Here is a 25,164-nt window from a genome sequence, read left to right on the forward strand (position 1 = left end):
ATGAATTTACCGAGCTCAGAACACTTTAAGCAGGCCTCGGACCTATGGGAGTAATGGAGTCCCACTCCCATTTGACAGGCGAGGGACTCCTTGGAAACAACTTGGCGAACGAAATGGAATTCGATGGGGGAGCTATCAATATTAATGGGGCTTATGGAAGAAAGAATGTAAAACTGGCTGAGTCAGCAAAGAGGATGCATCTGGATGTGCTAGGAGTAAGTGATATTCGGGTAAGGGGAGATAAGGAGGAAGAGATAGGAGATTATAAAGTGTACTTGACGGGTGTTAGAAAGGGAAGGGCAGAGTCTAGGGTAGGGCTCTTTATCAGGAATACCATTGCACGCAACATAGTTTCGGTTAGGCACGTAAATGAGCGAATGATGTGGGTAGATTTGTCAGTGGGAGGAATTAGGACAAGGATTGTGTCTGTGTATTCACCATGTGAGGGTGCAGATGAGGATGAAATTGACAAGTTTTATGAAGCATTGAGTGACATTGTGGTCAGGGTCAACAGCAAGGATAGAAGAGTGCTACTGGGTGATTTCAAGAGTTGGGAATAGAACTGAAGGATACGAAAGGGTGATTGGTAAATGTGGGGAAGATATGGAAGCTAATGGGAATGGGAAGCGTTTGCTGGACTTCTGTGCTAGTATGGGTTTAGCAGTTACGAATACATTCTTCAAGCATAAGGCTATTCACCGCTACACATGGGAGGCTAGGGGTACCAGATCCATAATAGACTATATCTTAACAGACTTTGAGTTCAGGAAATCGATTAGGAATGTACGAGTTTTTCGGGGATTTTTCGATGATACAGACCACTATCTGATCTGTAGTGAACTAAGTATCTCTAGGCCTAGGGTAGAGAAAGTGAAATCTGTCTGCAAACGAATAAGGGTAGAAAATCTCCAGGACGAGGAAATCAGACAGAAGTACATGGATATGATTAGTGAGAAGTTTCGAACAGTAGACAGTAAGCAGGTTCAGGATATAGAAAGTGAACGGGTGGCATACAGGGATGCTGTAGTAGAAACAGCAAGGGAATGCCTAGGAACAACTGTGTGTAAAGATGGGAAAAGGCGAACATCTTGGTGGAATGATGAAGTGAGAGCAGCCTGTAAACGTAAAAAGAAGGCTTATCAGAAATGGCTCCAAACAAGGGCCGAGGCAGACAGGAATTTGTACGTAGATGAAAGAAACAGAGCGAAACAAATAGTTGTTGAATCCAAAAAGAAGTCATGGGAAGATTTTGGTAATAACCTGGAAAGGCTAGGTCAAGCAGCAGGGAAACCTTTCTGGACAGTAATAAAGAATCTTAGGAAGGGAGGGAAAAAGGAAATGAACAGTGTTTTGAGTAATTCAGTTGAACTCATAATAGATCCCAGGGAATCACTGGAGAGGTGGAGGGAATATTTTGAACATCTTCTCAATGTAAAAGGAAATCATCATGGTGGTGTTGCAAACAGCCAAGCTCATGGGGAGGAGGAAAATGATGTTGGTGAAATTATGCTTGAGGAAGTGGAAAGGATAGTAAATAAACTCCAATGTCATAAGGCAGCAGGAATAGATGAAATTAGACCTGAAATGGTGAAGTATAGTGGGAAGGCAGGGATGAAAGGGCTTCATAGAGTAGTAAAATTAGCGTGGAGTGTTGGTAAGGTACCTTCAGATTGGACAAAAGCAGTAATTGCACCTATCTATAAGCAAGGGAACAGGAAGGATTACAATAACTATCGAGGTATCTCATTGATTAGTATACCAGGCAAAGTATCTTGGAAGGGAGGGTGCGATCAGTCGTTGAGAGGAAGTTGGATGATAACCAGTGTGGTTTCAGACCACAGAGAGGCTGTCAGGATCAGATTTTCAGTATGCGCCAGGTAATTGAAAAATGCTACGAGAGGAATAGGCAGTTGTGTTTATGTTTCGTAGATCTAGAGAAAGCATATGACAGGGTACCGAGGGAAAAGATGTTCGCTATACTGGGGGACTATGGAATTAAAGGTAGATTATTAAAATCAATCAAAGGCATTTATGTTGACAATTGGGCTTCAGTGAGAATTGATGGTAGAATGAGTTCTTGGTTCAGGGTACTTACAGGAGTTAGACAAGGCTGTAATCTTTCACCTTTGCTGTTTGTAGTTTACATGGATCATATGCTGAAAGGTATAAAATGGCAGGGAGGGATTCAGTTAGGTGGAAATGTAGTAAGCAGCCTGGCCTATGCTGACGACTTGGTCTTAATGGCAGACTGTGCCGAAAGCCTGCAGTCTAACATCTTAGAACTTGAAAATAGGTGCAATGAGTATGGTATGAAAATTAGCCTCTCGAAGACTAAATTGATGTCAGTAGGTAAGAAATTCAACAGAATTGAATGTCAGATTGGTGATACAAAGCTAGAACAGGTCGATAATTTCATGTATTTAGGTTGTGTTTTTTCCCAGGATGGTAATATAGTAAGCGAGATTGAATCAAGGTGTAGTAAAGCTAATGCAGTGAGCTCGCAGTTGCGATCAGCAGTATTCTGTAAGAAGGAAGTCAGCTCCCAGACGAAACTATCTTTACATCGGTCTGTTTTCAGACCAACTTTGCTTTACGGGAGCGAAAGCTGGGTGGACTCAGGATATCTTATTCATAAGTTAGAAGTAACAGACATGAAAGTAGCAAGAATGATTGCTGGTACAAACAGGTGGGAACAATGGCAGGATGGTACTCGGAATGAGGAGATAAAGGCTAATTTAGGAATGAACTCGATGGATGAAGCTGTATGCATAAACCGGCTTCGGTGGTGGGGTCATGTGAGGCGAATGGAGGAGGATAGGTTACCTCGGAGAATAATGGACTCTGTTATGGAGGGTAAGAGAAGTAGAGGGAGACCAAGACGACGATGGTTAGACTCGGTTTCTAACGATTTAAAGATAAGAGGTATAGAACTAAATGAGGCCACAACACTAGTTGCAAATCGAGGATTGTGGCGACATTTAGTAAATTCTCAGAGGCTTGCAGACTGAACGCTGAAAGGCATAACAGTCTATAATTATAATGTATGTATGTATGTATGTATGTATGTATGTATGTTCATAAACGGTCTTCATCTACATCAGTTCTGCTTAAAACCCATCAGAAATCTGGCAACATTGGACCTCCTCTTCTCTACAGTAACTAGTGTTAGTGTATCTGTTGGCAGAAACACTCTTAGCGCTGACCATGACTCAATCGAGGCTACCCTCAGCCTACCTGCTTGTCAACGTAAAGACTTCCCACCCGCTGCGAGGCAAACATTTCCGCTCTGGAGTAAAGTGTACTGGCTAGTCGTCAACCAGGACTTGTCATCCCTCCCTTGGTGCTGGTTATCAGCTGAGCTTGACGTCAATAGTGCGGTTTCCCTGTTTGAGGATTTAATATTTACCACCATTAAACAGCATGTACCTTTCTCCAAACCCAGAACACACAAATATCCCCCCTGGCTGAGTGCCAAAACTAAATTGCTACTAAAGAACAAAAGCCGTGCGTGGTCACTCTGGAAGTCTATCCCCAATTCACACACGTATAATACTTTTAAACACCTCAGGAAAATCTCAAAATCGCATCTGAAAAATGACTACAACCGGCACATCACTTCTATAACTGGAAACCTTAAAAACAACCCTAAAACGTTCTGGATCCTAATTTCGTCATGTAGAAAGTCACCCCGGATACCACTGAATCTTAAACTACATAGTGATGATGTCCCAACTGAATTAAGGTCTCAAAAATTCAATGAGTACTTTCACTCTACCTTTAGCCCTCCTGCACCTATCACAGAACTACCACAGATCAATAGTGTTTGCAGTTACTCACTGTCACAAATATCAACGACCCCTAACGAAGTACAAAATATTCTCAATAGTCTCCCAACAAACCGCTCCACCGGGCCCAATGATATTAGCCCTATATTCCTAAAAAACACTTCTGCATCTCTCTGTGCACCGTTATCTACAATTTTAAACCTGTGTATGGCTACTGGTACATTCCCCGACAGCTGGAAACAAGCTGATATCACACCTATTTTCAAATCTGGCAACAAATATGATATCTTATCATATCGCCCAATATCTATCATTCCAATACTATCCTCTGTCCTCGAAAGAATAATCCACCGCCGACTCCTCTTTTTCACACAGCTGTACATATCTGAAGAACAACACGGATTCACTCCCGGAAAATCATGCCTCACTAACCTCACTGTTCTCAATCACCACATCATTTCAGCAATGGAAAATAAATCTCAGTTAGATGCAATCTATATAGATCTGGCCAAGGCATTCGACTCAGTGGATCATACACTTCTTCTTCATAAGCTCGCTACCAGGTTTAATATCCACGGCCCCGTCTTGTCATTGATAACAAGTTTCCTCTCCGGCAGAAAACAAAGAGTGGTACTCCCTGAATCTGCCTCGTCATGGTTATCTGTATTATCAGGAGTATCTCAGGGCAGTATTCTGGGACCCCTACTCTTTGTTCTCAATATCGATGACATAATTTTTTGCACCCGAAATAGTCAGTGTTCCCTCCTCTTGTACGCTGATGACCTGAAAATCCAAGGAGAAGTGTCTACGCCTGATGACTGTGACGAATTACAGACTGTTCTCAATTCGTGTGGTGACTGGTTTAAGAAATGGAATCTTTCTCCCAATTTTAAGAAGTGCAATACAATCTCCTTTTCATTGCTAAAGCAAGGAATGAACACTGCATATACCATCCAGGGAAGTACATTGCAATCGGCTTCTCAGGTAAGAGACCTAGGTATTATAATAGACTGTAAACTAACCTTCTCTGCTCATATTCACTCTATAAAATCCCGTGCTATGCGTACTCTAGGCATTCTTTATAGGTTTACTGAAATTAATGATATTAACGCCTTAAAATTATACTTTGTCTCGTATGTTCTCTCCATTATTGACTTTTGTTCCCCTATTTGGTCCTCATCTGCTATCACAAACATATCTCAACTAAATGGTATTTTTAACTTTTTCACCTTCATTGTTAAGACTCGCAATCCTGTTTTTAAGAACAAAACTAAATCTGACCTTATGAACTACCTGGGTATACTTGACCTGAGAAGCCGTTTACAGTTCTCTGATCTATGTTACCTTCACAAAATAATCAATGGCTACACCAAATGTAATTCTCTTCCAGCGTACTTCCCTATATACGTTCCTCCCCGCCCTACACGCAACCGGCGCACCCATCATGAGTCCCATCCGCGCCTAACCTTACAACAACGCTCTATCTTCCACCGTCTCCCTACTCTTGGTAATTCACTACCCGATATTGACATATTCACACCTTTTGCATCCTCAAACAAAAAATTAAAAGATTCCTCTGAAGTCCTCTCCAGGTTTTCACTTTCTTCCGTCCCTCCAATCCTTGACCTTTCTTCTTCCTAATTTCTGAAACCGACACTTGCCAGTTACCGTTGTCATTGTTGTTACATTGTTACTGTTAAAATTGTTTTGTTGTTACTTAATATTGTTGTTTATACCTTTGTTATCTTTTATACTTATTATTATTATTATTATTATTATTATGATTATTATTATTATTATTATTATTATTATTATTATTATTATTATTATTAGTGTAAAATGGCCCTCCATAGCCTGTATCTAATAATTAAATAAATAAATAAAAATAAATAAATCTACATTAAATATTACCCAAGGACCATTCCTAATAGTACTACATAAATATTCATTTTAAATATTATCAAATGGGGCAATCTCAATCAATCAATCAATCAATCAATCAAGCAATCAATCAATCAATCCTGATGTGCATTTAGGGCGACCGCCCAGGTAGCAGATCTCCTATTTCTTGTTTTCCTATCCTTTTCTTAAATGATTTCAATGACATTGGAAATTTATTGAACACCTCTCTTGGTAAGTTATTCCAATCCCTCACTCCCCTTCCTATAAACAAATATTTGCCTCAATTTGTCCTCTTGAATTCCAACGTTATCTTCATATTGTGATCTTTCCTACTTTTAAAGATACCACTCAAACGTATTCGTCTACTGATGCCATTCCACGCCATCTCTCCACTAACAACTCGGAACATACTACATAGTCGAACTGCTCGTCTCCTTCCTCCCAAGTTTTCCCAGCCCAAATTTGCAACATTTTTGTAATGCTAATCTTTTGTCGGAAATCACCCAGAACAAATCGAGCTGCTTTTCTATGGTTTTTTCCTAGTTCTTGAATCAAGTATTCCTGGTGAGGGTCCCATACTCTGGAACCATACTCTAGTTGCTTTCTTACCAGAGACTCTCTTTTACATCCTTACTACATCCTCTAAATACCCTCATAATTTTGTTCTTTCATTTGTGGGGTGGCAGTATTAAGCTTTCTTTCCGCCTGTTTTGAATTTAGCCAATCAGTAATTTCTGTAATTAATTTTCCACCTATCAGAGGTTTCTTCTTCGAATTTCCATGTGTAACTCTTACCTACCCAATAAAGTTTAGGGGGTGTGTCCTTATTATTCATGAAAGGTCTCAAATCTTCACAAGGGTATAAAACTGCTGATTTTCTTGTCTCTGGACCTCTCGAACAACATCTAGCTCAGTGTGTGGATATGTAGCAGGGGGCGGGAAGCGCCTCTTTCTTCGGGCAGCAGTTCTTCAACAAGGTAATGGCCGTTTAACATCTTTTTTCTTGCTAGGTCAGCAGTTTAACCCTCGGGGCAGGTCCGAAGCCTTTAATATGTAAACCATCCATTGAAACATGTAAAATCTTCCGGTCTTTGTAAAATTTTCACATAACTTTAACTGTAAATCCGAGATAGAGATTGCTTTACCCTCTAGAGCTCCCATTCATTTTGCATTTGAGGTGACTATGTTTTTGTAACCGCTTTTCTACTCTTTCTTTCTGTAATATCTTAAAAATTTGCTTGTACGAGTCACCTCCATAGTATCGGAATAGCCCCTGCTTATCGGCCTAGCGCCACTTAGGTTTTAATAAGCCTCATGTAGGAGTGCAAGTACACGCCTATATTCATCCTGGTATTTTGGGCCATTTAATTAATCTGTTCTTTTTCGACGAAGGCCCTGTAGGTTGGGTACAAGTTACCCCTGTTTATTTGTAAGTGCCTTGAGAGGCACTTTATGGGGAAAGTTGTTGTGGCCTTTGATAGGCGTGAGAAATTGAGAGCGGGTCAGTTCTTTCTGATGTAATAAAGTGCCTCTAGGAGGCCCGATATGATTTTCGGGGATTTCTGCCCTTTGAATAAATGTGTGAAGGTGGGCTAATTGCCCAAGGGTTGTGAAGATTGGGGCTCGGACCCCTGAACTTGTAAACCCCCGGAACTCGAGCTTTCTTTGTAAAACTATATTGTGTACCTGATTATTGGATTGTTGTTGATTGTTTTTGTTAAATTCTATGTGAATATTGTTAAGTTTGGTCATTTTCAAAAATATAACCTTTGTTGAAATTTTAATTCTTCTTTCGGCCTTGTGGTTAGACCCATTCCACCCTGCACCTTCTTTCACCTCTGCTGATCCACCAAACCATGGTAACATGAAGGATGTTGGATTTCATGATTTATGGTCACCGTGCGTTTGATCATTTTTGATATTTTATTTCATTAATTGTTTTTATATTTTCTTTAAATGTGTGTGTGTTATAGTACTAGCTTCGGTCAGTGTTCTTTTTCTCCAGGAATATGAGCTGACTGTTCATGGTTGCTATCAATTTATTTGTAAGAATATTCTACCATACAGGTACAACCATGTCCACTACCTGGTGCTTGCCTTGGTGAGGGACTCGACACTATTCCTTCCACACTTCCCATCCAATCACCACAGATATTCTATTGAATCAGGTCCTTCCCTCCACATCACAGTGCTTACAATGTCCTCTCTCTTCCTGCTACCCGTCCTATATATTTCTCAAAGTTGGCTCACATCTACCAACCAGCACTTGATAGCTATAAACTTGTCCACTGGGACAGATCCAATGGTAGGAAAGGAGGTGGAGTAACACTTTATTATAGAAATGACTTGTAACCCATTGCATGTTGCTCAGCTGGGGCCTGAGTTCAGGTTTGTTGAGATTACTGTTTGCCGGTGCATTAGTCCATAGAGCTCGTGGCACAATGGACATGACTGAGTTTGAAGCTTGTTGATTCGACTTTGTGCCTATCTATGAACTTGTAATAATAATAATTATAGGTAGCTTTAATATCAACCTAAACAAAGAATTAGCCCATACTGCGATATTTGTAGACATGATGTCTTTCTCTAACTGGGCAATCCTTACTTCAAATCCTGTTAATCACAGATATACACATAAACACAGCTCATATATTAATGGATCTTACAGCTAACAAGCTGCAGAAGGTTGTAAATCATGGCCAAATTCCTATTCCATCAATCCCAACTCATGATCTCATGTACCCAAATACAAGATAAACTTCAACACATGTAGAAATATAAAAAATATCAATTTGCCTAACGTAAGGTATGATGCCCATAACGTAACCTGAAATGATACTCTACTTCTAGAAAATATCGACACAAAAGTTGACAGATTTAATGCTCTTGATACCAGACTGCAGGACAAGCTTGCTCCCAAATGTCTTGTGAAAGTTAGTCACCCTCCCTACCCATGGTGAAATGAGAAAATTGAAAATACGAATGCTCATTATCATGCACATTTGCGAGAGTACAAGAGAATTCTCAGTGGATGTGATTTCCAAAGCTACCTTGTGGTTAGAAACTGAGTCAAGTGAGTCTTAAGAAATCAGAAATATAAATACTTAACTCATCGAGGTAAACTGAACGCAAGTAACAGTTGCGCACTGGGTATTGTGAGAGGTCAGCAGCAACAGATGGAACCAACAAACTTAATACATATTTTGTAGAATATAGAATACCTCCTAACCCAATCACCTAAACAGGTACCAGTCATTCACCTCACAGCGTAATTGCCGACGTTTTGTTCTGGCAACCATGTTATGAAAGTAATTTATTCAATTAAATCTGCGGCTGTAATGTAGATAACACCATTATACAATTTCATCTGTACTATTACGGGTGCCATTTTTCCTGTTGTGACACATTTTCAACTACTGTCTTAAAACTGTTAGCTTTTCTTCATTTTGGAAATATACAATTGCCTAAGAAACTTGATCCCAGACTAACTTTTGATTATTGCCTAACCCTTTCTCCCGGTTCTTCCTAAAGTTTTGGAACAACTTGGGTTCAAACGAGTACTGTGATATTTAAATTAGTTCTCTTCTTGACCCTATCAAATCATGTTTCAAGAAGGGGTACAGTACTGCAATTGCTCCCCTTGATGTGACTTGCTATGGAAACATGCCTGGTGGTGCTTTTGACAGAATAACCAACAGCAGTTAGTTAGAGAGATGGAATCCTTCTGGTTTGACTCTTTAACACTGAGATTTTACATCTTACTTGAAGATCTCGGCAGTGGGTATCAGCTCGTGACAGCCTTTCAGAACTGCAAACTAGGAAAGTAGGGAACCACAGGGAAGTGTTTTGGGACCACTGTATTATTTGTTGTACATCAATGAGATCTCTAAACTAAAGTCATGTTCTTACGACTTATCTGCAGATGATTTTCAAAGATGTATCCACTGCAAAATAAATGAATATCGGATGTATTTCAAAAATCATTGCTGACTTGATATAACTAAACAAATTTACATGATCTAAGTTGCTTCTCAGAAACTCCTGTGCATGATCAACAGTGTATACATCCACCTCTGCTAATAGAACTACAATACAGTAGTGAAAATCCTTGGCGAGATTATGACTTAAACTCTAAATCGGATAGAACATACCAAGAATGTATGTCAGAAATATTTTGCCTTTTTTCATCCATTGAAAATAATGCTGGTTGTCTTACCAGTGGACATGTGACAAAGACTCATCCAGTCTTTAATTCTTCCAAACCTCTACAACTGTGTTGTAGTCCTTGATGATGCAACTAAGGAATGAACGATGAAATTGCAGCAAGGTTTGAACTGTTGCCACAATAATTTTTTAAGTTGAGCTGTGATGTGCATATGACTCCTTAGTATCAAGAACTTCACTGGCTGAAACCTGAAAAATGTTGTTAGTATCACATGTATTAATACAGAAACTCCTATATAGCAACTCTCCTGAGTACATTTACTTTAAATTTTTCACTTTGTTTTCTGTCATAATTGTAATACTCGAAATGCCATACCCTTGCTATTCCTCTTCATTCTGCATCTATGTATAAGAGTTATTTTACTGTGAACTATTCCAGACTTTGAAATTTCCTATCAGACATTGATTCTTGCTGAGATTACCTGTTGAAAGCTGTGCACTTTACAGCTGAGTGCATGAGTGTATTTCTTGTATATTAGACCGAGTTGATAATTGTGAAATATGTGTATTTATTTTGTGTGTTTGTTTGAGGAGTATTATTTCATATTGGTTAATGTACAGTGTACTGTTCTAATTTTATTATACATGTGAGAGTGTTAGTATAATGAAACTCTGATAGATTATACATTCATCTATCTGCAAATAACTGTAGTGGATGGGGTTATGTGCAAGAGAGGACAAAGAGCCATAAATTTGCCACTTGAAAGAAGCAAAATATAGAAAAAGAAAATAATAATATGTATATATTAAGTATTATTACCTGAGGGGATTTAACACTGATTTGTTGTCTTTAAGGCATTGTTTTTTGAATGAATTAATTCCTGTGATTATATAGGTAATGAATATCCATTGCGTAAATTGTCCCTTTTTTATTCTTCTGTGATAGGCATGACAATTTTATTTAATTTTTGTTCCTGTAATATGGAATCCTCTGTGTATTGTAGATGATGCTCATATTATATTTGTTTTTGCTATAGCAAGGGAAGTCTTTTCCTCTCTTTGCTCAACAGATGGACAGCAGCGAAACCACCACAGTTTCAATTCCATCAAACAGTGCTAGCAGTAAGTAAATACTGTAACTAGGAACTGTTAGCCTCCTTATTTCAGTGTGGCACAAAGGGTAGAAATAGGCCAGGATGAATGGCTCTGTCTTATTTCAGCATTGTGCTACTTTTCTAATTATTCACAAAAGGCAACATTCATTATAATATAAATATATATAAATATAATTAAATATATAATTAAATATATATATATTTTTTCCCATTAGAAAAATGTGCGTTGTTCATATTTCCACTTACTGAAGCGCTCATCAAACTATTTCAGCAGTAGTGTTTGTTCCTGTGCCCTTTCTGAAGTGCATGTAATCTTGATGCATAGCATCTTCACTATACATATATATTTTTTTGCTATTTGCTATACGTCGCACCGACACAGATATGTCTTATGGCGACGATGGAATAGGAAAGGCCTAGGGATGGGAAGGAATTGGCCCTGGTCTTATTAAGTTACAGCCCCAGCTTTTGCCTGGTGTGAAAATGGGAAACCACGGAAAACAATCTTCAGAGCTGCCAGCAGGATGGTTCGAACCCACTATCTCCTGATTACTAGTTAAGTTTATTGGCCGCACTTAAGCGACTGAAGCAATCGAGCTTGGTCATCTTCACTATTCGTTTCTTACAGTAATTCTAACCTCTTGGAATTTCTCATAATTTCTGCACTTGGCAGGCAGACATACTTTTTCCATATATTTACACATGATACCTGTATAAGTATAGACCAAGTCCATGCATTTCCTTAGGTAAGGCAGGCCACGTTGTACAACCACTTGTACAGTAGCACTCATTCTCCAAACATTCCATGGTTTTTGTTCCGGCCTAGCTATGGCTAGTTGCTCGCTACCACTTCCTAGGACAGATAGCAGCACCCTTCAGCACCCAGCCGGAAGTGGTGTGGATGGAAGGGGATGAGAGACTGTTATGCTTGGGTGCCTCGTGCGAGAGGAGACGGGAACATGTGACTGACTGTTATCAAGGGCATCTGCCCATCAATATTCAGTATTATGTATTATAATATGTTATATAAGTGTCGTAAGTGTAATAAATATTGTTTTTTTAATCAAGTGAGTGATTATGTACAAAACATGGTCCAATTACCGGGCCGGATTATCTACACCACGAGGACCTCGTGAAACCAGCGTGGCATGTAGTATGGACGACTAGTTTCAACAGTCACGTGGAAATACTTGGAAGTTCACTTGAATGACATTATCTGGCAGTCCCGGGTTCGATGTTCCAGCACCAGAGGTAAACTAAACTGAAGGCAGGTCAGTACTATCCATTTAAGGCTCTCCTTTTCTCCTTGTTATTGTCTTACCCCCTCCATCATGGAATCCTCAACAAGGCAAAAGTTTCTTAAGCGCAACTTACCCGCTGGGAAACTTTCGTTGAGAATTTCATCGCTCAGCAACATTCGAATTCGCATGAAATTAAACTACGATACGAAGACATGAATGCATTAATGTCGAAGTTTGATGACGTGCAGTCAGAATTAGAATTAGGAGACGTTGAAAACTAGCAAGCTCATGATCAGGTGCGTGCCTAATTCGAAACCAAATACTACAAGGTAAAGGGCGAAATGAGTAAAATAATAGCGAACCTTGAAGAGGCATCACGCAACACGGTAGATTCAGGAAGAATTCAGGTCAGCAGTGTTGCGAGTTTAAAGTTGCCGGCTATTAACATTCCACATTTCAATGGAAAATACGAAAACTGGCTCTCATTCGTGGACAGTTTTCAAGTTATGATCCATAACAACAATTTCACAATAACAACAATAATTTTTATGTTGACGATTTATTAAGCAGCTGTGACGATATCCAGGATGCTCTTCAGTTGCAGTCTTACATTATTAATTTACTAGAGAGTGGAGGATTTCACCTCAGGAAATGGTGTTCAAACCACCCAGCATTACTAGAAGCAGTTCCAGAAGACGACAGGGAAACCCAGCTGCCTTCAAGTCTTGATGAAGGCACTAACGTGAAATCTTTAGGCCTATTATGGCATCCAGTTACTGATCATTTTCTCATTTGTGACAATCTATATTCAGACAGTCCCTATCATACTGATACTCATGTAACTAAACGAAAGGTATTATCTGTTATTGGATCAATATTTGATCCACGTGGGTTGGACAGTCCTTTGGTAATTTCTTACAAGATTTTTATGCAGAAACTTTGGCTAGTCAGTCTGAACTGGGATGACAGACTACCATCTCAACTAGTCAGAGAATGGGAAGAACTTCACTTTAAGCCACAGGCAATAAGAGAATTTTGTATTGAGCGGTTAGTCACATGTAAGGGACCCCCTGTTGATATACAAATTCATGGTTTTTCTGATGCTTCAGAACAAGCTTATGGGGCTTGTCTTTATGTACGGTCTGTCGACAAAGGAGGACAGACCTGTGTCAGGTTATTATGTTCTAAATCCAGAGTAGCACCGGTGAAGAAACTGACACTACCAAGACTTGAACTGTGTGGAGCGCTACTACTTGCCCAACTACTCCACAAGACCCTTCCAGCTTTGTCTCTGCCAGTCAGCAAGTTGTACCTGTGGACGGACTCCACCATTGTCTTAGCCTGGATCGCATCTCCTGCCACTCGCTGGAAAACATTTGTGGCCAACCGAGTCTCTTCAAATCAAGAATACTCTCACAAGGCAGAATGGAGACATGTTCCTACCAGTTGCAATCCAGCAGATTTAATATCCAGAGGTGTTGCTCCAGGACAACTACGAGGTATGAACCTGTGGTGGCACGGACCATCCTGGTTAACTGAGCCCACTGAATCATGGCCAGACACCATATCGGTCCATTAAGAAGAGGAACTACTTGAGTCACGAAGCACACTTCCTGTAGTCATATTGGTAGGTACAAATTGGGATGAACTTATGCTGAAGTACTCGTCACTGTCCCGACTGACTCGAGTTACTGCATATTGTTGGCGATTTATTCACAGTATTGCAAATCCTCAAGACAAGAGGTTAGGGATATTAAGTGCACAAGAGCTGCAGATAGCCTTGCACTCCTGTATCAAAATTGCACAAGTGTGTTATGCTCAAGAGATAGCCAGTCTCAACTCTAAATGCTGCAAGGAAGAGTAAAATTGCAGATTTACTTCCTTTCTTAGATGATAATGCTAAGGGTAGGAGGAAGACTAGTAAATTCAAAACTACCTTATGACACTAAGCACCAGCTTATCCTTCCTCCCCAGCATGATCTCACAAACCTTGTTGTGATGGCAGAGCACATTAGGCTTTTACATGCAGATGCTCAGTTAGTAATTGTATCATTAAGAGAATGATTCTGGATTCCCACGGCTAGGGCAGTTGTTCGAGGAGTTATCCACAAGTGCCTGACCTGTTTTAGATTCAAGGCGTCAACAGCTGAACAATTGATGAGACAGCTCCCTGTTACCAGAGTGCAACAGAGTCGCCCATTTCTTAATGTAGGAACTGATTATGCTGGTCCTTTCTTCGTCAAGAGGGGAAATGTAAGAAGCAAACAGACAACGAAGAGCTACATTGCATTGTTCATCTGTCTGGCTACCTAGGCTCTTCACCTGGAGGTGGTGAGTGACCTCTCTACTGATGCCTTTATGCCAGCCTTAAGGATATTCATAGCTCGACGTGGGAAATGCTCCATCATCTATAGTGATAATGGGACTAACTTCATTGGTGCCAATAGAAGAATGCAGGATCTCCAAAAACTATTCCTTTCAACCAGCTTTTGTGAAGAGATAAGGAATTCATTAGCGATGGAAGGCATCACGTGGCACTTTATACCTCCCAGCTCTCCACACTTTGGCGGACTATGGGAAGCAGCTGTCAAGTCCATGAAGTACCACTTGAGAAGAGTTGCGGGTAATGCGCTACTGACATTTGAGGAGCTATGTACACTTACTGCACAGATAGAAGCCTGTCTTAATTCTTGCCCCCTATCTGCCTTATCCAATGACCCCAGTGACCTTAATTATTTGTCACCTGCTCACTTCCTAATTGGTGCCCCCCTTAAAACCATTCCTGAGCCTGACATTACTGACCTGCCCATGAACAGATTGTCTCGATGGCTGCGTGTCCAGTCAATGCAGCAGCAGTTAAGGAAGAGGTGGTCTGCCGATTACCTGAACTCACTGCAGCAGAGGAAGAAATGGACCTGTCTCAAGGAGAACGTATCTACTGAAACAGTTGTTCTTCCTCTCTGTTGGAAGTTGGCTGTGGTGGAGACTGTTCACCCTAGGAAGAATGGACTTGCACGAGTGGCTACCATCAGAACGACCAGTGGTCTTTTTAAACGACCTGTTAAGAAGTTAATTCCATTACCTATTGAGAACTAAACGGGATCGTGTGGCTAAACATAATGTGTTTCATGTAAATATTTGTTTCTTTGTTTATTTCAGAGTGTAATTATGGTGTTGTGTGTGATTTGAACTGAGAACTTATAGTGTGCTTAATTCATACTGCATAATAATGGATGAGGACACAGTCAACCTACTTAGTACCTTCTATCAACAGTGTGTAAATATTTTGTTGCTTGTGTTTCTGTTTTACTTATGTTTATGTATATATTTTGTTGAATGATCAACTCATTTTGGTTACTGAACATGAACTCTATATGTCAGTGCCTGTGTGAGACTTGAAAATTGAACTGAACTCTCATGAGGGCATATCAGGCAATTTATTTTGGTTGAATCATGGTGATTCAATGGTGAGGAGCATGTTCCGGCCTAGCTATGGCTAGACCACCTAGTTGCTCGCTACCACTTCCTAGGACAGATAGCAGCACCCTTCAGCACCCAGCTGGAAGTGGTGTGGATGGAAGGGGATGAGAGACTGTTATGCTTGGGTGCCTCGTGCGAGAGGAGACGGGAACATGTGACTGACTGTTATCAAGGGCATCTGCCCATCAATATTCAGTATTATGTATTATAATATGTTATATAAGTGTCATAAGTGTAATAACTGTTGTTTTTTTAATCAAGTGAGTGATTTACGTACAAAACAGTTTTGCTCCATCATATGGTATGTTGATGGGATTACAGACTAGTTATATGTAAGTCCAGTGACTGTTCCTTAGTTTCTCTGGTATACATTTTTCATGGATCTCTTTGTTGCTTCCTTTTTCCACATTGAGGGTGAGATCTCTAGGGTGTGACAACAAGAGGTTCCTTGTGATCAAATAAATACACCAACTGTCTTAGGACACTGTTCGTAAGGAACACCTAGAGCTGATACTCACTGAAGAAGAAGTTCTTATAATCACATAGTTTGATAAATGATAAAAGTAATAATAGAAAACCGTTGTTCATCTCAAATATACACTGACTGACAGTGACAATGCAACACCAAGGAGGAGTGGTTCGAAAGGGATGAAAGTTGGGGAAAAAACAGAGACGGCACGGACGAATAATTGATGTTTATTTCAAACCGATATGCAGGTTACACAATGCGCACGTCATCGACTCAGTAGGATGTAGGACCACCGCGAGCGGCGATGCACGCAGAAACACGTCGAGGTACAGAGTCAATAAGAGTGCGGATGGTGTCCTGAGGGATGGTTCTCCATTCTCTGTCAACCATTTGCCACAGTTGGTCATCCGTACGAGGCTGGGGCAGAGTTTGCAAACGGCGTCCAATGAGATCCCAAACGTGTTCGATTGGTGAGAGATCCGGAGAGTACGCTGGCCACGGAAGCATCTGTACACCTCGTAGATAGATAGATAGATAGATATGATTTATTTTAACTGGCAAAGTTAGGGACACGCGTCCCTGTCTTACACTTAACCAGTGATATACATAATTAACATAAAATATATAACATACTGAATAAATGAAAAAAAAAGAGACTGAAACAAATTACTACGGTACTATGCTATCCTGCTGTACATAAAAATAACTATTATAATACACAATATAAATTAACATTTTGCTTCGTACGAAGAAATTAACATACAACAAAGAACGAATTACAATTTCAATAATAATAATAATAATAATAATAATAATAATAATAATATAGATAAACCTACTAATATTTACAATTAATTTGTCCAATTCCAGAAGTATATCACATTGACGAATGTTCAGTTTTCATGTGTTTACTGTGGGTGAAAAACATTGCCAAATGGGGATAGGGATAAGGGTAACTATGCAGGAAACCACAGCTGAGTACTTTCTAACACTATTGATGAATAATAATAATAAGAAGAAGAAGAAGGACCATGGAGAGAAGAATGACCATGAGAAGAAGAAGAAGAATGACCAGAAGAAGAAGAAGAAGAAGAATGACCATGATAAAGAAGAAGGAAAAGAAGAAGAAGACTGTCGCACTACGAGCTCGTTTCATAGAGATATTTTGAACACATACTTTTAAATCTTCCGTGGTTTGATATCCCTCTGACCTCCTGCGGAAGGAAGTTCCATTCACGGCTGGCCACAACAGTGAAGGAATTGTTGTAGGTTGAGGATTCATGCTTAGGAATAGCGAGCAATGTCGAGTTCAGCGCTCTGGTGTTTTTATCATGGTGTTCAGAAAGGCTATGAAATCGTTCATACAGGTAAGATGGGGATTGTAAGGTAAGGATTCGGTGCAATGAAGTCAGGGTATGCAGCTTGCGTCTGTCTTCAAGGCGTAGCCATCCGAGGTCGACGTAAGACTGGGTAACATGATCTGAAAATTTCAGATTACATATAAATCTTACACAGGCATTCTGTGCACGTTGTAGTTTATCTCGAAGCTCGGTTTTCACATCATTGTAAACTACGTCACAATAATCGAATATTGGAAGAACGAGGGTTTCAACTAGTTTCTTCTTTAAACTGAACGGAAAAGTAAATTTGAAATTGTTTAATGTGTGCAACGTAGCAAAAACTCGTCTACTCACAGATATTATCTGATCCGTCCACGAGAGGTGCTGGTCAATGGTTACTCCGAGATTTTTTACGCTCTTGCAAAAGGGCAACACTTGATTTTGAAGTTGTACGTCGGGGATGGACATGCGGAAATTGTCGGAAATAAGTCTTGGGTGGGCAATTACTATAGTTTGGGACTTTTTCGGGTTCAAAATAAGTCCATGCTGGTAAGACCATTTACTTATGGCCTCTAGATCCATGTTAATTTTCTCGATTGCTGTCAAAACGTCTGTTGGTTTTGCATGGATGTAAAATTGTACGTCGTCAGCATAGATGTGACGTTTACAATGTGTCAGCTGTTTAGCTAGGTCGTTGATATAGACAGAAAATAGCAAAGGAGCAAGGGTTGACCCTTGTGGGACACCTCTTTTTACATATTGCCACGAAGAAAATGCACCTTGATTGATGACACGTTGTTGACGTTGGTGTAAATAAGCTCCCAACCATCTCAGAGTACTGTAGGAGAACCCTAGGTGATAAAGTTTGGATAGGAGCAACTCATGGTCTACAGAGTCAAATGCTTTGCTGAAGTCCAATAATACTAGGATAGTCAGTTTTTGCTCATCAATAGCCTGTCTTATATCGTCAGTCACGCTTAGTAAGGCAGTACATGTACTGTGATTGCGTCGGAAACCTGACTGGTGTGGGTCTAATATGTCGTGGTCGTTGAGATAGTTGGTGATTTGATTATGCACAATGTGTTCGAGTCCCTTGGCTACTATTGACAGTATATTTATAGGTCTGTAGTCACTGTTTAGTCTAGGGGATTTTATCTTTGGTAAAGGATGCACCAGGGCCATTTTCCAGACAGTTGGAAATACACTATTTTGAAGGGAGAAATTGTATATGAATGTCAATACTGGAATAATAGCGTCGATAATTTTCTTTATAATTATAATACATACATTGTCCACCCCTGTGGATTTGGTTTTGATTCGCATGATAGCCGCTTTCACTTGAAGGGGTGAGACATAACTAAAATAAAATTTGTCTCTGCCTACGGGTGGTGTGTTGTAATTTGCACACAAAAGGTTTTCTTTTGCTTCTTCGTTTAATTGTACATGGGAGGATACGAAGTGATTATTCAGTTCATCAAGAGAAACTTCCAAATCGTCTACCTTGTCCGGTTTATTTAGTCCAAAATGGCGGATTGACTTCCATAAAGTAGCGGGTCTTACGTCAGGTTTTATAAGGTCATGGGCGTACCGTAGTCGAGCGTTTCTTACTGTCTGAGTCGTTTTATTACGTAGTCGTTTGTAATAGATAAAGTTTTCCTCTGTCGGGTAATGTTTATATTTCCTATGAGCTGCATCACGCTTAGCCATCATTGCTCTAATATCATCATTTAGCCACGGGGAGAGTCTTTTACAGACGCGTGCTGTTCGCATAGGGGCATGTTTGTCAAAAATATGTATTATCATGTTATTGAAAGTGGTGACCATGTCGTCAATATTAGTTTTATGAGTTATCTCCTGCCACGGCATCGAAAAAGCGTCTTCCAATAATTTTTCGTTGTTAATACGGCTATAGTCTCGGTAAGTCACGTACTTAGGTTTATGTTTAGGGCATTGCAGTGCGTAAGACATAAAGATGATGTCATGGGCTGACACTCCGGGAGCAGATGTATGGCCGTGATGTAATACTCTGTCAGGGTTGTTCGTTACTATTAGGTCCAGTAGTGTGTGTGAAGTTTTAGTGTGGTGAGTGGGAGCAAGTGGGAGGACCGCCAAGCTGCATGCCTGAAACGTATTCAATAGATGGGTGGCTTCGGAAGAATCTGGATTTAGAAGGTTTGTATTAAAATCGCCCATCATTATAAAATGTTCGTACATAGGTAACAGTCTGTTAATATCAGTCTCTAAGTCATTCAGACGGCGAGCTTTAGGCGGTTTGTATACTACACCTACCAAGCATTTAACAGTAGCGACCTGTATCTCTATGAACATGTACTCAGGTTTACGCTCGTACTGTTGAGGCGACTGACAGATAATTTGAGGTTTCAAGCGCGAAGAGACAAAAGCACAGACCCCACCTCCCCCTTTGCCAAGTCTGTCATTACTCAGAAGGCAGTAGCCAGGTAATTCAAGATTCTTAGCTTGATGTTTGACTTTCAACCAACTTTCGCTGCATAAGATGATATCAAAGGACAGGGGAATGAAAATCGCTTTGAGTTCATCTATACGAGTTTGAGAAACTAAACTCTGGGCATTAAGGTGACATATGTGAAGTGCGCTTTTATGTCTATTTAGGGCTGACTGGAGAATGTGTGTTGTAGCTTCAAGGGGTGGGGTTCGGGTCAATGGACTAGCAGGTAGACAGGTTGAAGGGATGGGTGGAGAAGGGGAAGTGTGACAAGGAAAAGTATTGCTATGGTCAGAGGGATTACTGCTGTTAGTGGTATGCATTGCCAATTGCTAAAATGAAAACTAACTAGAAGTAGAACACAGCATGCGAATACATCCAATGAATAATCAGCAATTTACGTATTTTAGATAGCTAAATTGTCTATAATAATAATAATAATAATAATAATAATAATAATAATAATAATAATAACGTGCAACAGCAGATTACGCGTACAGAATAACTCGAGTAGGAGCTTATTCTCCGTAGTGTAGATGTTAGATCTATGTAGACGTAAATACGGGGACCTGATTTAAATTAGAACCAGTTAGGAAAGTGATTAAAGAGTAAGTCAATCGACAGATGGTAGGATAAGAAGACAGATAAGCTAATCGATATTTAGATCAATTAATACGGTAAATGGATAGATAGATAGATAGATAGATAGATAGATAGATTTTCTTAAACTAAATTGAAAGATAGCTTCTCGGCTGTGACTTACGGTAAAGGATGGGAAGTAGACTCACATTATCAAGTGATAAAGCAGCACTGCAACAAAACTTTATGCCATAGGAAGATCCTTTAACTGGCAAACTCTTAATTTCATCCCGTCCGCCTTCTTGATTATGATGTCTCCTGAATCAGTCCAAGTGTTTGTAAGCCCAAAACGCTGGATTGCTGTCTTCAAGATGGACATTCTGACAGCCGTAAGGTCTTCACGGATTGTTGTAGATGATCCTTTCAGTTTCCTTTTCTTCGTGAAGACGTCCTGCCGTGAGCGATAAGACACAAATTTCACTAGGATAGGTCGTGTTTTTCCTGGAGATCGAGGTCCTACTCTGTGACACCTATCGATGTCATTAAGTCTCACATCTGCACCTACTGCTTTGCACACGTTGAGCACTAGTTCATCGCAGTTTTCGTTCGAACTTTCAGGAATGCCGAAAATTCTTACATTATTTCTCCGGCTATATTGCTCCAATGAATCACACTTAGCGTCCATATCCTCCTTCAGTTTGCGAATTTCCGCCTCCTTCTTATCAAGTTTTTCAGTTAACTCTGACAACGCTTCGATATTAAATTTTAAACTTTTTTCAAGTTCTTTTATGACCACTTCTGTTATGCGGGTCGAAATGGCCTGCACAATTTTTTCAAGGAAGCTGTCCGAGTTAATGAAGTCGTCCAGCGCGCACTTCACGAGGCGGTCTACGTTGGCAGCACTGGTAATGGCTGGGCTTCCAACTCCGTTGTTTCGGCGACCCATTTTCTTTACAATGCTAATTTGGAATTAAAAGAAGATCAATACCAACAAAACGTGTGTGTATATTGATTGGTCAATACAAATGTAACACTTCCGCCAATTTTTTTCACTTTCACTGCTGTATAACACCTTCAAATCACTTGATTACTGTGGAGCCTCACTCACTCACGTCCGTCACCAAGCATGTACCAGTAAGAGCCTGTTGGGAGATGCGAGCAGTGTGTGGGCGAGCATTATCCTGCTGAAACAGAGCATTGGGCAGCCCCTGAAGGTACGGGAGTGCCACCGGCCGCAGCACATGCTGCACTTAGCGGTGGGCATTTAACGTGCCTTGAATACGCACTAGAGGTGACGTGGAATCATACGCAATAGCGCCCCAAACCATGATGCCGCGTTGTCTAGCGGTAGGGCGCTCCACAGTTACTGCCGGATTTGACCTTTCTCCACGACGACGCCACACTCGTCTGCGGTGACTATCACTGACAGAACAGAAGCGTGACTCATCGGAGAACACGACGTTCCGCCATTCCCCCATCCAAGTCGCTCTAGCCCGGCATCATGCCAGGCGTGCACGTCTATGCTGTGGAGTCAATGGTAGTCTTCTGAGCGGACGCCGGGAGTGCAGGCCTCCTTCAACCAATCGACGGGAAATTGTTCTGGTCGATATTGGAACAGCCAGGGTGTCTTGCACATGCTGAAGAATGGCGGTTGACGTGGCGTGCGGGGCTGCCACCGCTTGGCGGCGGATGCGCCGATCCTCGCGTGCTGACGTCACTCGGGCTGCTCCTGGACCCCTCGCACGTGCCACATGTCCCTGCGCCAACCATCTTCGCCACAGGCGCTGCACCGTGGACTCATCCCTATGGGTATCGGCTGCGATTTGACGAAGCGACCAACCTGCCCTACTCAGCCCGATCACCATACCCCTCGTAAAGTCGTCTGTCTGCTGGAAATTCCTCCGTTGACGGCGGCCTGGCATTCTTAGCTATACACGTGTCCTGTGGCACATGACAACACGTTCTACAATGACTGTCGGCTGAGAAATCACGGTACGAAGTGGGCCATTCGCCAGCGCCGTGTCCCATTTATCGTTCGCTACGTGCGCAGCACAGCGGCGCATTTCACATCATGAGCATACCTCAGTGACGTCAGTCTACCCTGCAATTGGCATAAAGTTCTGACCACTCCTTCTTGGTGTTGCATTTGCTCTGTCAGTCAGTATAGATACTCCTAAAGATGTTTAGAATATATTACGGTATGGCATTGACTGTATGGGAATGATGATGGATAAGAGCTGATAGAGAAATAACATGAAGGAAACTAATGAAATGTGCTTTTATGTTGAACGTGATGTTGAAAATTCAGGTTGCAAATAATTAGATAGTAAATAATGTTGGTAAGAGGAGAAAGATTAGCAAAAATCCTGAAAGAGAGGTTCGTAACAAGCAAGTTGGGAGCACACAGCTGTTAGCTTGCATTTGGGAGACGGTGGGTTTGATCCCCGCTGCTGGCAGCACTGGATATGCTTTCTGTGGTTCCCATTTTCACACCAGGCAAATGGCAAATGCCAGATGCCTTAATTAAGGCCATGGCAGCTTCTTTCACCCTCCTAGCCGTTCCCTACCCCATCGTCGACTTAAGACCTATCTGTATCGGTGCGACATAAAGAATGAAAAATGTTATTGGTAGGATGCATGCTGAGTAACCCAGGATTCTCACAGTTGACTTCAGAAAAGTGTATGGGGTGGGGATTAAGTAAGGCATTGGTATACATTACAGTGGATGTGCAAATGCTTATGAAGAAATTAAGAAGGTTAGCACAGGATATGGTGACATGAACCAGTCTCTAGAGTTGGAGGGGCACTGGTAATATATTAGCATTGTCCGCAGTTTCTCACGAATGTGCCTATGATTTATTCTCAGCCATTGCATGTGTTATTGTTTGAAGTAAAAGCTATGAACCTGTGTGATTTGGATTCCATTCAAGAATAGAGGTTGTGTGGCTGTGATAAAGTAATTGACAGTCATGGAAAGCTACAGGCTTGCTTCCGTGCTTGGTTAGTCCATGAACTTGTAGCCCAAACGATGATGATGATGGTGATGATATATTTTCTGTTCCTTGTTTCAGTAGAAAATTAGTGGAAGTAATAAATACTTCAGGTGCTGTGTGAAATGGACCAGAAAGTTGAGATCAAGGAAGAACCGGTCTTGTTTGATGAAAAAGCAAGTACGTCATTTGTAAGTATCCTTCCAAATTAATTTATAGTGACTAGAATTTAATTCATGTTTAACAATTCTGTGTTAATATATATTGGAACTGAACTCCTTAATATCCTACTCTTTTAATTAGTGAACATTCGGGGTTATTCTAGGTGATTCAGAATAGTAAACAAACTCTCCAACTAGCACTTCTACAAGTGTTTCATTGTTTTCTCCTTCCATTGCTGGACACATGTAGGGCAGCTAATAGCGCTAACAATTATGACATGGTACAATGCTTGTTGGTTCATTTCCATTTTTAAGTTTAACATTGATGGTAAAATACTGATTTTATTGTGGAAGAATAAAATTTATTTGGTCAGCTGTTGAGATATGGGCCAATCTCTCATCTGATGCCCATCTGTGTATTACGTAGATATAGACACTAAGGAGGCGCTCCATGTGGTTACCATCCATCCTTACACATGCTTCAGACACTCTTGTCAGTGAAGCATGAACTCTTGGGGTCATACCTGCACTCAGATTTGGTTGTGTGAATTGTTAAGGCCCCTGTAACACGTATGTTATGGATAGGTTGGGCTTACACCCATGTATGTAGTGTTCCCATTGGCAGAAATTGAAAGGATTCAGGGCAGGTGAATGGGGAGACTCTGCTACTGGCATCTACTCAACTAATCATTCACCCATGAAATGTTTGGTTTAGATGCTGTTGCATAAGGTACAGAACTTGAATTATTAGCCTATCGTGCATGAAATACATCTGTTATCTTTCTGCAATGGTGAAGTTCCCCAATAGAGCTGCCAATTCATTGTAGGTATGGAAATTGGTGATACTCGGTACCTGTTAATGTTAAAGTTTGTGGTAAAATGTGTTGTCTTACGGGTCTATCACCCACGATAACTGCCGACAGTTGATACTGAAGCAAACCTAATGCTATATCTCCATGATTGCTCAAGAATTTACATCTGCCTGCACGGATGTGTTCTGGTAAATTAATGTGCCATCTCTTGTGAATCCTGCAACTTCAGTAAATAAAATGCTGTCTGGGGACAGTGCATCTTCAGTGTCCTAGCTAGGAACCAGTGACAGAACTGTAATGTCGACATACACTCATGCTTAGAAATTAAGGATAATGCTGATACATGGTGAAACAATGGTATGGTGGGCGGATTACGGTTTTAAATCACCTTGGTATATGAGCATTTGCTGCATTTGACCTGCATTCGTCGCACGGTAGTGCTGGCAGCAGTCCAAATATGCAGAGGTATGTTGGTGCATGTCAGAGTACGGTGCAGCGAGTAAGTGTGCAGATCTGTACAAAGGTGAAAAATGAGAGTATCCTCCTATTCAATACATCATATACTCCATCATTAGACGGAGTAAACAAATTCAAACATGTTATGGCTCGTTTGAGCCATCTTCAATGAAAAATGAGGGGGGTTGAAATAATTTACATAATAT

General features: G+C 40.7%; 1 pseudogene; it reads left to right on the plus strand.

Annotated features, from left to right (window-relative positions):
* The window catches only part of LOC136875087 (zinc finger protein 160-like), an 89,757-nt pseudogene that overhangs the window by 23,417 nt on the left and 41,176 nt on the right, over positions 1–25,164 (plus strand).

The sequence above is a fragment of the Anabrus simplex genome, chromosome 5, assembly GCF_040414725.1.
Source record: "Anabrus simplex isolate iqAnaSimp1 chromosome 5, ASM4041472v1, whole genome shotgun sequence".
Lineage (NCBI taxonomy): Eukaryota > Metazoa > Arthropoda > Insecta > Orthoptera > Tettigoniidae > Anabrus > Anabrus simplex.